Below are 18,869 nucleotides of genomic sequence, written 5' to 3' on the forward strand. Positions count from 1 at the left end.
TTCGATTTTAACGTATTTTACAAGATTGCTCCAAGACATGCAGACACAACGGTTCTCAAGAAAATTAATTCACTGGTAATAAACATTATAAACGCTAGCAAGGGAGAGGAAAAATCAGGAAGAACCTAATATTTATACTGATCAAGGAACACGTTCATGTTGCATATAATGAAATAGTCGACGACTTAGCGAAGACCGCCGATCGAAACAGCACATTTAAAAACATCTTACTACCATCACCATACCTATAGACTACATTTGAAGTACAACGAGAGGCCACTGGCAAGACGAATATCACTCACCAGTACGTAGTGAAGGAAAATATTATGGACGAATGCAGCCAAGTATCCCCTCGAAACCTTGATTCCACGCAACTAAGGTGAATAAATATGACGAATGCAGCCAAGTATCCCCTCGAAACCTTGATTCCATGCAACTAAGGTGAATAAATATAAGTTCAATAATTCGCATGAAATTTAATCATGGAATATTCTCCACCACTCTCACCGAATATACATTATTTACGAATGTAAACTTCATGCAAACCAGCAATTGATTTCATATAACAGTTAGTGACACCTCATCAACCACTATCAACTAATACAGCATATCACCTTAAAAAGTAATTATGAAATTCTTAAATAAATAGTACCTTGGCTTGTAAAATGATGGAAAAAAGAACCTGCCGGCCTGGCTAGCCGAGCGGTTCTACGCGCTACAGTCTGGAACAGCACGACCGCTACGGTCGCAGGCTCGAATCCTGCCTCGAGCATGGATGTGATTTCCTGAAATTAGTTAGGTTTAAGTAGTTCTAAGTTCTAGGGGACTGATGACCTTCGAAGTTGAGTCAGAGCCATTTGAACCATTTTTGAAAAAACCCTATAAACAGAGATGGCTGTGTGGTCTTCCAGCCACAAACCAATAATAAAAATAATAAATTAGATATTCAAGACAGGAAAACAGGAACAAATCGTTGGGAGCTAGGTGAGGAAAATAGGATGGAGTAGGAACCGGGGTGCATCACAACTAACACCTTTGTTGCTTGTGGTCTGTGGACTGAAACGGTATCCTGATAAACGAAATACTGGATCTTGGATGTTTTTAATCAGTTCATATATGAAATTATCGAGTAATGGAGCGTAATCCGACAGGCTTACAGATTTCTGCGTCATTCTAAGTAGCCCTTGTCCATTGCACTGCTTTTTTCTTTTCGATCCCTTTCCGTGATATGAAATGTTCGTTAGCATTCCATTTTCGTCAACAGTTGAAAATGCACCAACGCACTGTTTTTATTATTGCATGTAATAATTATACTCGCATATGCAAGGTGACTAGAATGTCTGTACAAAAAAGCAAAAACACCTACAGCCGTCCTTATGATTTTATTTTATTTTGTCGCTACCAGTTTCAACGCTTCATTGAGTCATCTTCAGGCTGATTGGATGCGGCACAGGTCGATATGATCCCCATGCATAACCCATCAGCTGCCAGCATTACTGGATACACAGATAATGAGTCAGCATAATGTGTCAGCACTCCAACCATTACCTGCGTATCGTTAACCTGTCCACATATTAAAATGACTGATTTTGATAGAAAACTGATTTTCCCCATGTAGACTACATCACCACTGTCGAAGGATAGTTCATGTTGCTCCCACAAAACTCTTCACGTTATATGGCTCTAAGCGCCATAGGACTTAATATCTGAAGTCATTAGTCCCCTAGACTTAGAACTACTTAAATCAGACTAACCTAAGGACATCACACACATCAATGCCCGAGGCTAGATTCGAACCTGCGACCGTAGCAGCAGCCCGGTTTCGGACTGAAGCGCCTAGAACCGCTCTGCCACAGCGGCCGGCCTTCGCGTTATAGTCCCCTAAACCCTTGAACATAAATGTTACCAAAAGTATTGTTCCTACAATTTAACAAAATTTCCTACTCTTACATGGAATTGAAGCTGGCTTTCCAAGCTGCCATTGCAATTCGATAAATTAGAAAAAGGGGAAAAATTAGGATGGATCGTAATGTATCACTGAACGAGATTTTCTTTAATTTAAGTTCTACAGGGTTCTACGTAATACTACTAACGTCAAAGTTCTAAAGACATGCGTTTTTACAGATTTCCGATCTGTAATGCTTTACTTGTACAAACTTATTGCCTACTCGTTGGTGTACTAATGGCTAAGGCGGGTGCCTCCAATTGGGGAACATTATCTTTATTTCTTGCGCAGCACAAATCAGGAGGTTTGACGTAGAGTTACGCTAAAACGAACTGATGCACAAAAATCGTTTTGCAGCTACACTGAGTCCCTTCTTTCTTCTACATTAATCACACACACACATACCTCTTTTAGCTGCACCCTGCACCATCAACACACCCTTTAAGAAAACATGAGCATATCATCATTTTTACCACCACCATCTAGCACCACCACTTACTTGTAAAGTAGGCACCAACAGTTGGCTGACAAACGCTGTGTGCCAGCTTAGACCTTAAACCATGGGACGCAATGGAATGGTCATTCCAGCTAAGCTGTCCACACACGCTGTTCCACAACAGGTAGCTAGGTCTACCGGCTCTATCGATTAGTATGATTTTTCTCCCGAGGAAGACTACTGAGCTAACTCATACATCAATAAAGAGACGATACTTGCAAGCTACGTTTGAATTTCCCTTCCTGTGATCTGAAGCAATATCGAAACGTTACACTAAGGAATGCACTATCTAACGTGCACTTTATCAATATTCTGATCCAGAAAATGTAACGTGTATGTCTTTCTTTTAAAAAAATCATGGATTGCAGTGCATATTTAGTCGTAATCAACCTTTTTTTTTAAGAATAGCAGCCGTTTCCGTAGAAAAGGTCACAATATTGTGTTTTGCTTACGTGTTCACGTAAAATTCAATTTCTTCTTCTGTTTTTGGTACACAACGTGTTTCAGCACATTTGTGCTGTCATCAGTTTTACAGAGTTCAATTAAATAAGAACACACTTAAGATGTCTCAAACGTGATGAAAATACACTCCTGGAAATTGAAATAAGAACACCGTGAATTCATTGTCCCAGGAAGGGGAAACTTTATTGACACATTCCTGGGGTCAGATACATCACATGATCATACTGACAGAACCACAGGCACATAGACACAGGCAATAGAGCATGCACAATGTCGGCACTAGTACAGTGTATATCCACCTTTCGCAGCAATGCAGGCTGCTATTCTCCCATGGAGACGATCGTAGAGATGCTGGATGTAGTCCTGTGGAACGGCTTGCCATGCCATTTACACCTGGCGCCTCATTTGGACCAGCGTTCGTGCTGGACGTGCAGACCGCGTGAGACGACGCTTCATCCAGTCCCAAACATGCTCAATGGGGGACAGATCCGGAGATCTTTCTGGCCGGGGTAGTTGACTTACACCTTCTAGAGCACGTTGGGTGGCACGGGATACATGCGGACGTGCATTGTCCTGTTGGAACAGCAAGTTCCTTTTCCGGTCTAGGAATGGTAGAACGATTGGTTCGGTGACGGTTTGGATGTACCGTGCAGTATTCAGTGTCCCCTCGACGATCACCAGAGGTGTACGGCCAGTGTAGGAGATCGCTCCCCACACCATGATGCCGGGTGTTGGCCCTGTGTGCCTCGGTCGTATGCAGTCCTGATTGTGGCGCTCACCTGCACGGCGCCAAACACGCTTACGACCATCATTGGCACCAAGGTAGAAGCGACTCTCATCGCTGAAGACGACACGTCTCCATTCGTCCCTCCATTCACGCCTGTCGCGACACCACTGGAGGCGGGCTGCACGATGTTGGGGCGTGAGCGGAAGACGGTCTAACGGTGTGCGGGACCGTAGCCCAGCTTCATGGAGACGGTTGCAAATGGTCCTCGCCGATACCCCAGGAGCAACAGTGTCCCTAATTTGCTGGGAAGTGGCGGTGCGGTCCCCTACGGCACTGCGTAGGATCCTACGGTCTTGGCGTGCATCCGTGCATCGCTGCGGTCCGGTCCCAGGTCGACGGGCACGTGCACCTTCCGCCGACCACTGGCGACAACATCGATGTACTGTGGAGACCTCCCGCCCCACGTGTTGAGCAATTCGGCGGTACGTCCACCCGGCCTCCCGCATGTCCACTATACGCCCTCGCTCAATGTCCGTTAACTGTACATACGGTTCACGCCCACGCTGTCGCGGCATTCTACCAGTGTTAAAGACTGCGATGGAGCTCCGTATGCCACGGCAAACTGGCTGACACTGACGGCGGCGGTGCACAAATGCTGCGCAGCTAGCGCCATTCGACGGCCAACACCGCCGTTCCTGGTGTGTCCGCTGTGCCGTGCGTGTAATCATTGCTTGTATAGCCCACTCGCAGTGTCCGGAGCAAGTATAGTGGGTCTGACACACCGGTGTCAATGTGTTCTTTTTTCCATTTCCAGGAGTGTATTTAGAAAAGTTATTCATGTGACATCCAGTTCCAAAAATTATATAGTAGTCAATAATTCCACTGCCCAAACGTTATATATTTCCTTCCGTATTTTCTTATAAACACATAATTTCATCTCACTTTACAATGCACGTCCTACCAACACAGAGTCTCCACTAAGAAAATCATGTCCATACACTTTCCAATCCACATAGTAACTGGTAGTCCGTCCAGCCACAGAATCTATTTCCGAGGGCACAGTGCACTGTGATATTAACACATTCCACAGCGCTGCCAAAATACAAAGAGGCTGCTTACAAAAGGCACGCACGAGCCGCAAACTCATCTGAGACAGCGTCGTCAGCACCTGACGGAGTTTGAAAGGGGCCTCATTGTTGCTCTCTATTTGGCCGGCTGGTCGAATAGTGCAGCATGGTGATTTGTGGGGCTTTCGGATGTGACATCCAATGGTAGACTACTATATGGTGAAATGACGGTTGACATACTCGTCGTCAAGGATCCAGTCACGTCTGACCACGACGAGGAAGGATCGGCATATAGGCACACCGTAACCCCTTCACATATTCGGCTGCTATCCAAGGAAAGTAATGGTCCTTGCTACATTCTATGTCATCCCGCACTATTGGTCGAAAACTAGCAGCAGCGAGACGGGAATTATCGTGCATAGGCTGCCATTGATACCATATTACAGAGGGCTGCTAGAATGAAATTTGCACTCTGCAGCGGAATATGCGCTGACATGATACTTCCTGGCAGGTTAAAACCGTGTGCCGGAACGAGACTCGAACTCGGAACCTTTGCATTTCGCTTTAGAGCACTTGACCGCGGAAGGCGAAGGTCCCGAGTTCGAGTCTCGGCCCGACACACAGTTTTAATCTGCCAGGAATTTCATATCAGCGCACACTACGCTGCAGAGTGAAAATCTCACTCTGGAAACATCCACCAAGCTGTGGCTAATCCGTGTCTCTGCAATGTCCTTTCTTCCAGGAGTGCTAGATCTGCAAGGTATCCAGGAGAACTTCTGTGAAGTATGGAAGGTAGGAGACGAGGTACTAGCGGAATTAAAGCTGTGAGGACGGGTCGTGAGTCGTGCTTGGGTAGCTCAGTTGGTAGAGCACTTTCCCGCGAAAGGCAAAGGTCCCGAGTTCGAGTCTCGGTCCGGCATCCGGCACACAGTTTTAATCTGCCAGGAATTTCATATTAATCTGCTAGGAAGTTTCACGGACGGCTGGCTTTGGAGTGGATCCATACCTGGGTGCATGGACTGATGCTCAATGGCGTCGCACTGAGGGGATAACTTCCATGGTATTAGAGCGAGCTGTAGAGGGCAAAATCTGTAGGGAAGATAGAGATTGGAATACATCCAGCAAATAATAGAGGACGTCGGTTGCAAGAGCTACTCTGAGATGAAGAGCGGATCTGACAAAGGGCAGATCATTATTACGCAGTGCCTCTGAACGAGTATCGCGGTAACGGCGAAGTGATCGAATGTTAACCTCCTAACGTTGTGAGCATCTACAGAAAGAGGTAGGACAGTGATACTACCACTAGGCGCTAAATGGGTGAACGTCCTCGACTCTTGACAGAATATGGGGTTCGGAGGCTTGTCTGCTCGGTAAAGTAGGATAGATGGTGATCTCTGGCATCTTTTCTGAAAGAGCATAGTGCTGGTGCACGTACAAATGTTTCGGAGCACGCCGTTCGTTGTACATTGTTGCACATGGAGCTCCGCAGCAGACCACTCCTACGTGTTCACATGTTGCCCAACGACATCGTCAATTACGATTGCAGTGTGCTCGGCACCATCGGGATTCGACCGTCAATGAATGGACCGTGTCGGCTCTTCGAGTGAAACACGTTTTTGCTACGCTAGGTCGACGGTCGTCGCCACAAATGCGGTCTTCGAGATGAACGGTGGCTCCTCGAAATGCGCAGGCTGGTGGAAGCAGTATTATGTTATGGGAGACATTCTCCTGCGCTTTCATGTGACCTGCGTAGTAATCGAAGATACGCTGACAGCTGCGAACCACCTGCATCCCCTTAATGCGTTATGTCTTCCCCGACGAATATGTCATCTTTCAGCGGTATGATTGTCCGTGTCTCGGAGCCAGAACCGTGCTACAGTAGTTTGAGGAGCATTATAGCGAACTCACGTTCACATCTCGGATACCAAATTCGCCCGATTTAAATCCCTTGGAACCCATGTGGGTCGCTATCGGGCAACCTCACCGCGTACACAAATCAGCGGCGCTTTATTTATAAGAATTACATGACCTATGGGTAGACCTCCAATGCTACATGCCTCTACAAAGCCACCAATGAAATTTTCACTTTGCGTCGGTGTGTGGGCTGATACAAAAATTACAGACAGATTAAAACTGTGTGCCGGACCAAGACTCGAACTCAAGACATTTGCCTTTCATGGACAATTGCTCTACCGTCCGAGTTACCCAAGCACCGTTGGATCGCTGATACGCAAAATAAGTAATGTATTTCTTTCAAAAGTCGGACAAACAAGCTATTAAGAAGGTTATCACAATGTTTTGCGTACCAGTGTATACAGTACATGTAGATACTCTATAATTACAAACATATCCTGCAGACGTTTTCCTGTAGAATTTTTTTCTCTTGAGCCTTATTGTTATTACAAGTAATACGATTATCATGTAATCGAGGATTGCCCTCTTTGACGTCTTCCACTTTCAAATTCGAGTAGATACTATCAACAGTTCATTAATATAATGTTCCATTTTCGATATCATCTTCATACATTCATGTCACTTGGTGTTACAGAGATTATTTGGCTGAAAAGCATTTCTTTATCCAGTCAACTGTAACAATGTAATTCTGTTTGATTTTGTTACAGGATAATGCATATACCACTGCATCGGACATCAAAGCATGACGGTGGAGTCCTACCAACGTACGGGCACCCAACTGCCACTAAAAAGATAATATGACGATGCTCAATACTTTTACCGCTCTACTTTTGTTTACATTGTAATTGTTTAATACCAATAATTTTTGTGACTAAACTATTGGATACGTGTTTACTGAGTACTGTTTCCTATTTTCTTTATTTTTCCCTCGGTTCCGTCTGAAACACCGAAGCTTCTTTCAGGAAAAAATATTCTCCTTTGTCAAAGTCGATCGATTATGAAGAGATATACTTGTCAGTCCTAAGTTGGAGTGCTCCTCGCTATTTTGTGCTACACCCTTTACAAAGGATTATGCAACAGCTCGTTTGAGAGGACTGAGAAAGTGTGTTAAAATACCTGTCTGGTACGAAGTATTTCGAAGAATAAACGGAGGTACTCTTAACTAACAGCCATCAATTATAGAGATCTAAAAGTTACTTGCCGAAGAAGAAATGGTAGAGGTACGGACAACGAAAAACGTAGCTCCCTTTAATTTCTTACTGTACGGTTATTGAAACATTCATGAAATTACGTAACCCACAATCAATAAAATCACAACCAAATAAAATGATTGAAATAACGCCGCGGACGTCGGAATGAAGTATTAAAAAGAACCGTGCTCACTAGATAACACACAGGAATAGTCCGCGAAAATTTGAACCACTTACTGGATGGACCTGATATTTCTGTGACCTAAGATATTTTCTTTTCTAATTGGCTGTTCTTAGATTCAAGAGCCCTCTTGACAATTGGATTCGTGTTTACATTCGGTTCGTTATTAGTAGCAAACCATACAATGCCGGATTACAATTTAAGGTTAATGGAAATCAATGATAAGATATACTAATAACACCCAAAATGTGTAGGAAAAAGACATCAGGATTCTGGCAGTCTTATCTGGTCACTACTTTCCGAAAAAAGTTTCATGTAGGTCAATGATACAAAGGGCAACCAAAAGACCTTTCAGCAAAGGAAGTATCGCACTGGAGGCAAACACAGTAATAAAGATCGCAGCCTCCAATGACTTCTATTCCTCCATCTCTAACGCATTACTGAATAAAACAACATAGTAGCAAAACAGAAGTATGTGAATAACTAGTATCACTAACATTGGCGGTGTATCACAAAAGATTCCAAACTACTCGATAAGACACCACATTATAATAGTATTCTTTGCAATAGGAACGAATATACAGTGTAAATCGTGATGATGACCCATATCCAGATGCAGTAATATGTAATGTGACAGAATGTTCCATTTTACACCTAGTAAAAGCTGGCCTACTTTATCGTAATAGATATGCCGAACACATAACAAACAAATAATAACGACAGTAATATATGCTAACAACACAGGATATGTTTGAAAAACACTGAGACTACACCAAAAACATAAAGGCCATAAAATGGATTTCACTGCAGAACAGGAGTTATATTGTCCTTTGATAAAACGTGAAGACAATGTACTAAACGACAGAGTCGAAAGTAAGGCAGTGGATTTGTTCAGACGTTGCCACACTATTCTTAAATAAAACATTACTACTAAATAGACCATCTAATCAAAGGTCTCTTGACTCTATGCTTGAACTCTGCTGGGAACAATATATTCTTTCACACAGATAACTTGACCCCACTGACTGCCAAACAAAGAACAACGGATACCTTCCATGCAAGATGGAACCAGGCGATTTCAGGGTTCTTAGCGCACTAGATCACGGGCTGCATAGAGGTTCATTCAAATACCTGAGTACTCCACCTGACAACCCTACTACACTAACTGGAAAAGGGAAAAACGACATTCAGCAATCGTGGATTCGTCGAAGCGTTTCAAAGAAGGTGAGAGGTTCTGGGAAAAGGAACCTACCGCTGGATAATAATACAGCTTTCCATATCCTGTGGCAATAAAAAGTGCCGAGAAGAGTGACTTACTTGACTTGTGACTATGTATCCTAGGAGAAAAACGGAATTTCTATCAGCAAGTACCAACTGACTGGCAAAACCCAGTGACTAAGAACAGAAAATGTAATATTGACTGTACATGTTCAGTGTAGCTGTAACAGGAATACCGTTAAGTTTCTCGGTATCTTCAGCTGCTGCTTGTGCAGATTTCTGTTGCAGTAAACTGTATGTGTTTTGACCTGTGTTGTACATTCTCAAAATAAGTTTTTTCTTTAATTTCTACAATAAGTGACACAGAAAAACCAGGGTCTTTCCTAAGTACATCGTTGTAACTGCACAGATTCAATATTGTTCGTCCAGAAAAATAGGAAGCTAGTGCTATTTTTAAAATATACACTCCTGGAAATTGAAATAAGAACACCGTGAATTCATTGTCCCAGGAAGGGGAAACTTTACTGACACATTCCTGGGGTCAGATACATCACATGATCATACTGACAGAACCACAGGCACATAGACACAGGCAACAGAGCATGCACAATGGCGGCACTAGTACAGTGTATATCCACCTTTCGCAGCAATGCAGGCTGCTATTCTCCCATGGAGACGATCGTAGAGATGCTGGATGTAGTCCTGTGGAACGGCTTGCCATGCCATTTACACCTGGCGCCTCAGTTAGACCAGCGTTCGTGCTGGACGTGCAGACCGCGTGAGACGACGCTTCATCCAGTCCCAAACATGCTCAATGGGGGACAGATCCGGAGATCTTGCTGGCCGGGGTAGTTGACTTACACCTTCTAGAGCACGTTGGGTGGCACGGGATACATGCGGACGTGCATTGTCCTGTTGGAATAGCAAGTTCCCTTGCCGGTCTAGGAATGGTAGAACGATGGGTTCGATGACGGTTTGGATGTACCGTGCACTATTCAGTGTCCCCTCGACGATCACCAGAGGTGTACGGCCAGTGTAGGAGATCGCTCCCCACACCATGATGCCGAGTGTTGGCCCTGTGTGCCTCGGTCGTATGCAGTCCTGATTGTGGCGCTCACCTGCACGGCGCCAAACACGCATACGACCATCATTGGCACCAAGGCAGAAGCGACTCTCATCGCTGAAGACGACATGTCTCCATTCGTCCCTCCATTCATGCCTGTCGCGACACCACTGGAGGCGGGCTGCACGATGTTGGGGCGTGAGCGGAAGACGGCCTAACGGTGTGCGGGACCCTAGCCCAGCTTCATGGAGACGGTTGCGAATGGTCCTCGCCGATACCCCAGGAGCAACAGTGTCCCTAATTTGCTGGGAAGTGGCGGTGCGGTCCCCTACGGCACTGCGTAGGATCCTACGGTCTTGGCGTGCATCCGTGCGTCGCTGCGGTCCGGTCCCAGGTCGACGGGCACGTGCACCTTCCTCCGACCACTGGCGACAACATCGATCTACTGTGGAGACCTCACGCCCCACGTGTTGAGCAATTCGGCTGTACGTCCACCCGGCCTCCCGCATGCCCACTATACGCCCTCGCTCAAAGTCCGTCAACTGCACATAAGGTTCACGTCCACGCTGTCGCGGCATGCTACCAGTGTTAAAGACTGCGATGGAGCTCCGTATGCCACGGCAAACTGGCTGACACTGACGGCGGCGGTGCACAAATGCTGCGCAGCTAGCGCCATTCGACGGCCAACACCGCGGTTCCTGGTGTGTCCGCTGTGCCGTGCGTGTGATCATTGCTTGTACAGCCCTCTCGCAGTGTCCGGAGCAAGTATGGTGGGTCTGACACACCGGTGTCAATGTGTTCTTTTTTCCATTTCCAGGAGTGTAGCATAACTAATTATGCAGCAAACATGCAGAGTGCCTACGCCAAGAAAGGCCAAATAAGTAAGTATAAACAGGTAAGCAAGCAGGTAAGCATAAAAATCCAGAACGCAGAATAGTTTAGTTACGTCTATTGTAAAATCCCGTTTCTCATTCATTGTTCGCTAGAACGAACGCCATTTATTCGAGAACATGTGACGGTAAACAGTTATTGAATGTTTAGTGACTAAAACTTGTGGTGTAGAAAAAAATTACGTAGGCAGCGTATAGCAAACTTTGCTGCTGTATCTGCATTGTCCACGTCTAGGTTTAAAACAAAAATAAATCCTAAATCAATATTAACTTGTAATATGTAATTGTAAATGATTTCATAAATCAGTTACGAAAGAGAAACACGAGCCACAAATCCGCATAGCATGCGGTCATAACGTTGAGTGTTGCACGTCGTTGCTGGTTGTGGCTAAATATCAAAATAATTCACTTATTTACTCCGGACTGTAAAGACATAACGTTCTCCTTCCACCATTAAAACCAATTTCGATATGTCAGTTACATTTCGTATACAGTATCCTATGTCCTAAAGTCAACCAAATATAACTGGTCAGCCACTACATTCTTCACTGCAAACATTTCAAAATACGCCCAATTATTTCCTTACTTGGGAAGCTGGGAAGTGCACTAAAGAGCCAAACAAACTGGTACACCTGCCTAATACCGTGTAGCGCCCCGTGAACACGCAGAAGTGCCGCAACACGACGTGTCATGGACTCGACTAATGTCTGAAGTAGTGCTGCAGGCAATTGACACCATGAATCCTGCAGGGCTGTCCATAAATCCGTAACAGTATGATGGGATGGACCACAGCACTTTGCAAGGTATCCAAGATATGCTCAATAATATTCATATCTGGAGAGTCTGGTAGCCAGCGTAAGTGTTTAAACTCAGAAAAGTATTCCTGCAGCCACTCTGTAACAATTCTAGACTTATGTGGTGTCGCATTGTCCTGCCGGAATTGCTCAAGGGCGTCGGAACGCACAAACACATGAATGGATGCAAGTGATCAGACAGGGTGCTTACCTACATGTCACCTGTGAGAGTAGTATCTAGACGTATCATGGGTCCCAAATCACTCCAACTGCACATGCCCCACACCATTACAGAGCCTCTGCCAGACTTAACAGTCCCTTGCTGGAATGCAAGGTCCATGGATTCATGAGATTGTCTCCATACCCATACACGTCCATCCGCTAGATAAATTTGAAACGAGACTCCTCCGACCGGTCATCAACAGCCCAGCATCGGTGCTGATGGGCCCAGGTGAGGCGTAAAGCTTTGTGTCGTGCATTCATCATGGGTACACATATGGGCCTTCGGCTCCGAAAACCTTTGTGCATTATGTTTCGTTGAATAGTTCGTACGCTGACATTTCTTGATGGTCCATCACTGAAATTTTCAGCAATTTGCGGCGGTGTTGCACTTCTGTCCCGTTGAACGATTACCTCCATTCGTCGTTGGTCCCGTTCTTGCAGGATCTTTTTCCGGCTGCAGCAACGCCGGAGATTTCATGTTTTACCGGATTCCTGATATTTACGGCACACTCGTGAAATTGTCGTACCGGAAAATCCCCACTTCGTAACTACCTCCGATATGCTGTGCCCCATCCCTCTTGCGCCGACTATAGCACTATGTTCAAATTCACTCATATCTTGATAACCTGCCATTGTAGCAGCAGTAACCGATTTAACAACTGCGACAGACACTTGTTGTCTTATATAGGCCTTTTCGACCGCAGCGCCGTATTCTGACGGTTTACATATCTCTGTATTGGAATACACATGTCTGTACCATTTTTTGGCGCTTCAGTGCATAATGACGTTGAGATATAACTAAAATTAAACGAGCTCACTATCAAGCTGTGATGTCAGACTGTAAGACGTCAAAGATTTTTTTTTTCAAAATATTTTCCTCAAAATCGAATGAGAAAGAACGCTAGCTTTGAAGACGCCCGAATCCCGAAACAGTGGTTTTTAATTTATTACGCGAAAAATAAAAGACTTCAAAAGTTTTACTGAGAATCTGTTTATAGAGACGAAAATAGCTTTGCTTCATATTCATAAATTAATTTTTTTAGGTCCATCGGATGACTTGAAATTAATGGTTGGCAGCCGTGGCACAGACCACACACGCTTGAATATTGAGCTCGTGAAGATAAATGGTTAACGCTATAATAACTAAAGGCCGATTTCCGCGTACTTTAGACGTAGGTATACATGCAAATTTAAGACGTTTTTTGTAAGTATTAAGTGAAGAATTTAGGTTCTTTTCATTAGACATATATTTAGTAGTGCCGTATCTACTCGGAGAATTAAATGTTTTAATTACCATCTTTCATTTCCTTTCAAAACGCGTGAAGTCCATATCGCACATACCCGATCTTAGGCTTAATTTTTCGGGTATACAGGTTCTGAGTTTCAACGTTAGTTTAAGCGCATTACGTTACTACACACCTGGAAATTGAAATAAGAACACCGTGAATTCATTGCCCCAGGAAGGGGAAACTTTATTGACACATTCCTGGAGTCAGTTACATCACATGATCACACTGACAGAACCACAGGCACATAGACACAGGCAACAGAGCATGCACAATGGCGGCACTAGTACAGTGTATATCCACCTTTCGCAGCAATGCAGGCTGCTATTCTCCCATGGAGACGATCGTAGAGATGCTGGATGTAGTCCTGTGGAACGACTTGCCATGCCATTTCCACCTGGCGCCTCAGTTGGACCAGCGTTCGTGCTGGACGTGCAGACCGCGTGAGACGACGCTTCATCCAGTCCCAAACATGCTCAATGGGGGACAGATCCGGAGATCTTGCTGGCCAGGGTAGTTGACTTACACCTTCTAGAGCACGTTGGGTGGCACGGGATACATGCGGACGTGCATTGTCCTGTTGGAACAGCAAGTTCCCTTGCCGGTCTAGGAATGGTAGAACGATGGGTTCGATGACGGTTTGGATGTACCGTGCACTATTCAGTGTCCCCTCGACGATCACCAGAGGTGTACGGCCAGTGTAGGAGATCGCTCCCCACACCATGATGCCGAGTGTTGGCCCTGTGTGCCTCGGTCGTATGCAGACCTGATTGTGGCGCTCACCTGCACGGCGCCAAACACGCATACGACCATCACTGGCACCAAGACAGAAGCGACTCTCATCGCTGAAGACGACATGTCTCCATTCGTCCCTCCATTCACGCCTGTCGCGACACCACTGGAGGCGGGCTGCACGATGTTGGGGCGTGAGCGGAAGACGGCCTAATGGTGTGCGGGACCGTAGCCCAGCTTCATGGAGACGGTTGCGAATGGTCCTCGCCGATACCCCAGGAGCAACAGTGTCCCTAATTTGCTGGGAAGTGGCGGTGCGGTCCCCTACGGCACTGTGTGGGATCCTACGGTCTTGGCGTGCATCCGTGCGTCGCTGCGGTCCGGTCCCAGGCCGACGGGCACGTGTACCTTCCGCCGACGACTGGCGACAACATCGATGTACTGTGGAGACCTCCCGCCCCACGTGTTGAGCAATTCGGCGGTACGTCCACCCGGCCTCCCGTATGCCCACTATACGCCCTCGCTCAAAGTCCGTCAACTGCACGTACGGTTCACGTCCACGCTGTCGCGGCATCCTACCAGTGTTAAAGACTGCGATGGAGCTCCGTATGCCACGGCAAACTGGCTGACACTGACGGCGGCGGTGCACAAATGCTGCGCAGCTAGCGCCATTCGACGGCCAACACCGCGGTTCCTGGTGTGTCCGCTGTGCCGTGCGTGTGATCATTGCTTGTACAGCCCTCTCGCAGTGTCTGGAGCAAGTATGGTGGGTCTGACACACCGGTGTCAATGTGTTCTTTTTTCCATTTCCAGGAGCGTATATTAGTAGCATACGCGTATATTAGTAGTGTTCCACATAACGTTAGTGACTCTTGTGATCTGTAGTTAATAGAATACTACTGTTATTGCCTTGATAAGTTTTGAAAATATATTCTAAACAACCATGAGCGAGAAGTGTTTGAGGTGCTGTAGGAAAGTTAGTACTGTGGTTCTACGCAGCTGTTATGACAGATGATTACATTGGGAGGAATGTAGTGGCATGAGAATTGGCGAAGTCTCTGCCATGGTATTGAAAGTATGTTTAAGGGATAGGAAAATAGCTGAACTGGAAGGGAGGATTAGAGCACTTAAGACTGAACTGGATAGTGCTAGCGAGGAATTGATGAAGGGGGGAGAAGCATAAAGACAGGTGGTAAGAGGTTGGCACAATTTGCCTTGATACTTCAGTTAACTATGGATGAGACTTAGGTAGATGTACGTGTAGTCAGCACTCAATATACTTTGACCAGGAAACCACCTGTTTCAAAAAAATTAGAAAGAGGGAGGTAAGTTCTGTTGTTAGACAGTAGCCATGGAAGAGGTGTGGGCCAGATCTTGCAGGAAAAATCAGGTGACAAGTACCAGGCCACAAGTTTCTTCAAGCTCAGTGCATGTCTTACCCAAGGGATAGAGGATGTATGATCATTGTGGAAGGGTTTTACAAAGCAAAATCTTGTTGTGCTTGTTGGTAGAATCGGGAACAGTATTGATAGGGACTAGGGCTACAAAATTGTGACCTCTTAGAAATAGCATCTGGCACGAATCATACGAATGTTGGCTTGGTTCCTGCTCCCATGCGGTATGACTGGCTCCAATTGAACGACTCTTTCAGGAGGGTCATCATGGAGCTACATCAGCTGCTTGGGGCGGTTACTTTGCCAGGTATAGGTTTGGTTCCTGTTGGTGGTATTGGTAGGTGGGACTTCACAAGACAAGGCCTGCATCTCAGTGTGAAAGGGAAGGGTAAACTGATTGGGATGATAGCAAAATCTTTAAAGGGGGAGAGGAACTGAAACTCATGGGAGTACCGCTTTTTTAGGCTAAGATCAGCTCCAACGATTCAACGTTGAATGAAATTAAGCTTAATGACAAGTTCAGACAGGCAGGCAGTAGAGATGTTAAAATATCACAAGACTGTTATAAAAGTGCAGTGACAAATAGAGTTAGAATACTGCACCATAATATCAGGAGATTGAAAACACAATAGATGAGCATCTTGTTTGTTTCCAAAATTTAGAAACTGAGGATGGAATAGATATACTATGCCTGTCTGGACATCATGTAGTTACAGATATGGAAAAGGTAAATGTATGAGGATATAACCTTTCAGCGCATGTAAATAAAGACTCTATGGAGAGAGAAGTTGCCATATATGTTAAAATCTGTCAAAGTGAAAAATTTAGAAACTAATACATTTTGGGTGGAGCAACAAAAAAATGGCTCTGAGCACTATGGGACTTAACTTCTAATGTCATCAGTCCCCTAGAACGTAGAACTACTTAAACCTAAGCACATCACACATATCCATGACCGAGGCAGGATTCGATCCTGCGACTGTAGCGGTCGTGCGGTTCTGGACTGTAGCGCCTAGAACCGCTAGGCCACTAGAGCCAGCGAGGAGCAACATACAGAAGCATGTGCATGTGAGTTTAAACTAAATTATGGTACTTTTATAGTTGTTGCCATATATAGGTCCCCATTGAGAAATTTCCAGATATTTTTGAAAAAACTTGTATACTTTATTGTATTATCTGTCTGACAGAGAGAAGCAAATTATTGTTCATGGGGATTTCAATGTAGATTTTCTGAAAGAGTCCGATAGAAAGCTTGACCTTGAAATATTACTTTGATCTTTCAATTTCATGTCAGATATTTATCTTCCTCCTCGAGTAGTACACTAGTTTTTATAGACCATGATAAATTTAATAAAATAAAAACTTTTCCTGTTAAGAATGGTCTGTCTGATCATGATGAACAGCAAGTTATAGTATATGAGATATCTCCAAACAGGAATGCAAAACAGCCCATTAAAATAGTGCATTCAGTTAACGATTTCACAATTGAACATTTTAGGGAAAGCTTGCAACAGTTAGAATAGGATGGGTTGTACAGGGAATCTGATGTTAATATAAAATTTAACAAATCTCTTGATACCTTTGTGAGTATATTTGAAATCAGTTTTCCTAAGAAAATTGTAAAATATAATTGTAAGATACCATCTAAAACGCCATGGCTTACTAAAGGGATAAAAATATCCTGTAAACAGCAATGGGAAATGTATCTTATAGTTAGAGAAGTAATGATCTAGAAACAATGAAACATTATACAATTATGCACTGTATTAAGAAAAGATATTAAAAAGTCCAGAAGCAGGTGCAGTTAGTCTGAGATTAACACATCTGGTAATGAAATTAAAAGAATTTGGGGTATTGTTAAAAGGAAAACAGGTCAACTGAGGCTACAGGAAGACTATATTTCTATCAAACTCAATTAAAAGGTTGCTAACAAAAGCCACGAAAACAATTTTAATAATCATTTTAAGTGTTGTAGAGAAAATAGGATCCAGCTCTTCATTAGAAACTGCAAGGCAGTATATGGAATGGGCAATATCTATGCAATTTGATAAAAATTGAAATTCAACCCGCCTCCTCTATTGAAATTAGAATAATAAATTCACTAAAACTAAAAGCTCACATTGAATTGACGGCACTTCCAACAGAGTACTAAAAGCTTGTTCCCAACAGATAATTAGGATTCTCAACCACATATGTACCAGCTCACTTAAACAGGGCATTTTTCCAGATAGACTGAAAGACACTATTGTTAAACCATTGCTTAAGAAAGGGGATAGGTCTGATGCTAACATCTACCACCGAATCTCACTTCTGACAGCTTTATCCAAAATTCCTGAAAAAGTAATCTATTTAAGAGTAGCATCACATATATGTAAAACTGAAGTACTAACAAAATTTCAATTTGGCTTCATAAAAGCTTTTCAACAGAAAATACCATAAGCTCTTTTACTGGTCAAATATTAAATGCTTTGAGTAAGCGAATATCATCCACTGGGATATTTTGTGAGCTCTCATAGGCTTTTGAATGTGTGAATCATGAAATGCTTCTAGATAAGCTTAAGTATTGTGGTGTGAGTGGGACAGCGCACAAATTGTTTAATTCATATTAACTGGAAGAATGCAGAATGTTGAAATTAACAGTACAGACAGTTTGCAAAAATCATCAGAGTCCTCTAATTAGGGAGGTATCAAGAATGGTGTCCAACAGGGTTCTGTCTTGGGTCCTTTATTGTTCTCAATATATATTAATGACTTGCCACTCTATATTCAAGAGGATGCAAAGCTAGTTCTTTTTGTTGATGATACAAGTATAGTAATCACACTTGAGACACAAGAATCAGCTAAGGAAATTGTAAATATTGTCTTTCAGAAAATTATTAATTCTCTGCAAATGGACTCTACAGTAAATGGCATAAGACAGTTGCTAAATATATACTTTGAACATAAGTCTGTCGCTAAGCCAGAATATTCAAAATTTCTGGGTGTGTGCATTGATGAGAAATTGAATTGAAAGAAATACACTGACGATCTGCTGAAACAGTTAGGTTGAGCTACTACTGTTATTAGAGTTATTGGAAATTTTGGTGGTAAATATATCAGTAAATTAGCCTACTATGCCGATTTTCAATCACAGCTTTCATATGGCATCATGTTTTGGGGTAATTCATCATTAAGGGAAAAGTATTCATTGCATAAAAGCATGTAATCCTAATAATAACTGGAGCCCACCCAAGATCATCCTGCAGACATTTATTTACGAAACATGGGATATTCGCACAGGATATATAT

General features: G+C 43.9%; 1 long non-coding RNA gene across 1 annotated transcript in view; it reads left to right on the forward strand.

Moving 5' to 3' along the window:
• LOC126284446 (uncharacterized) overlaps positions 1-7,509 on the forward strand; it is a 67,144-nt gene extending 59,635 nt beyond the window's left edge. The window contains exon 2 of the long non-coding RNA XR_007551480.1: positions 7,319-7,509. This is a non-coding gene — a long non-coding RNA (uncharacterized LOC126284446). The remainder of the gene's footprint in view (positions 1-7,318) is intronic.
• Positions 7,510-18,869: the final 11,360 nt, after the last annotated feature.

Source organism: Schistocerca gregaria, chromosome 8, assembly GCF_023897955.1.
Source record: "Schistocerca gregaria isolate iqSchGreg1 chromosome 8, iqSchGreg1.2, whole genome shotgun sequence".
Lineage (NCBI taxonomy): Eukaryota > Metazoa > Arthropoda > Insecta > Orthoptera > Acrididae > Schistocerca > Schistocerca gregaria.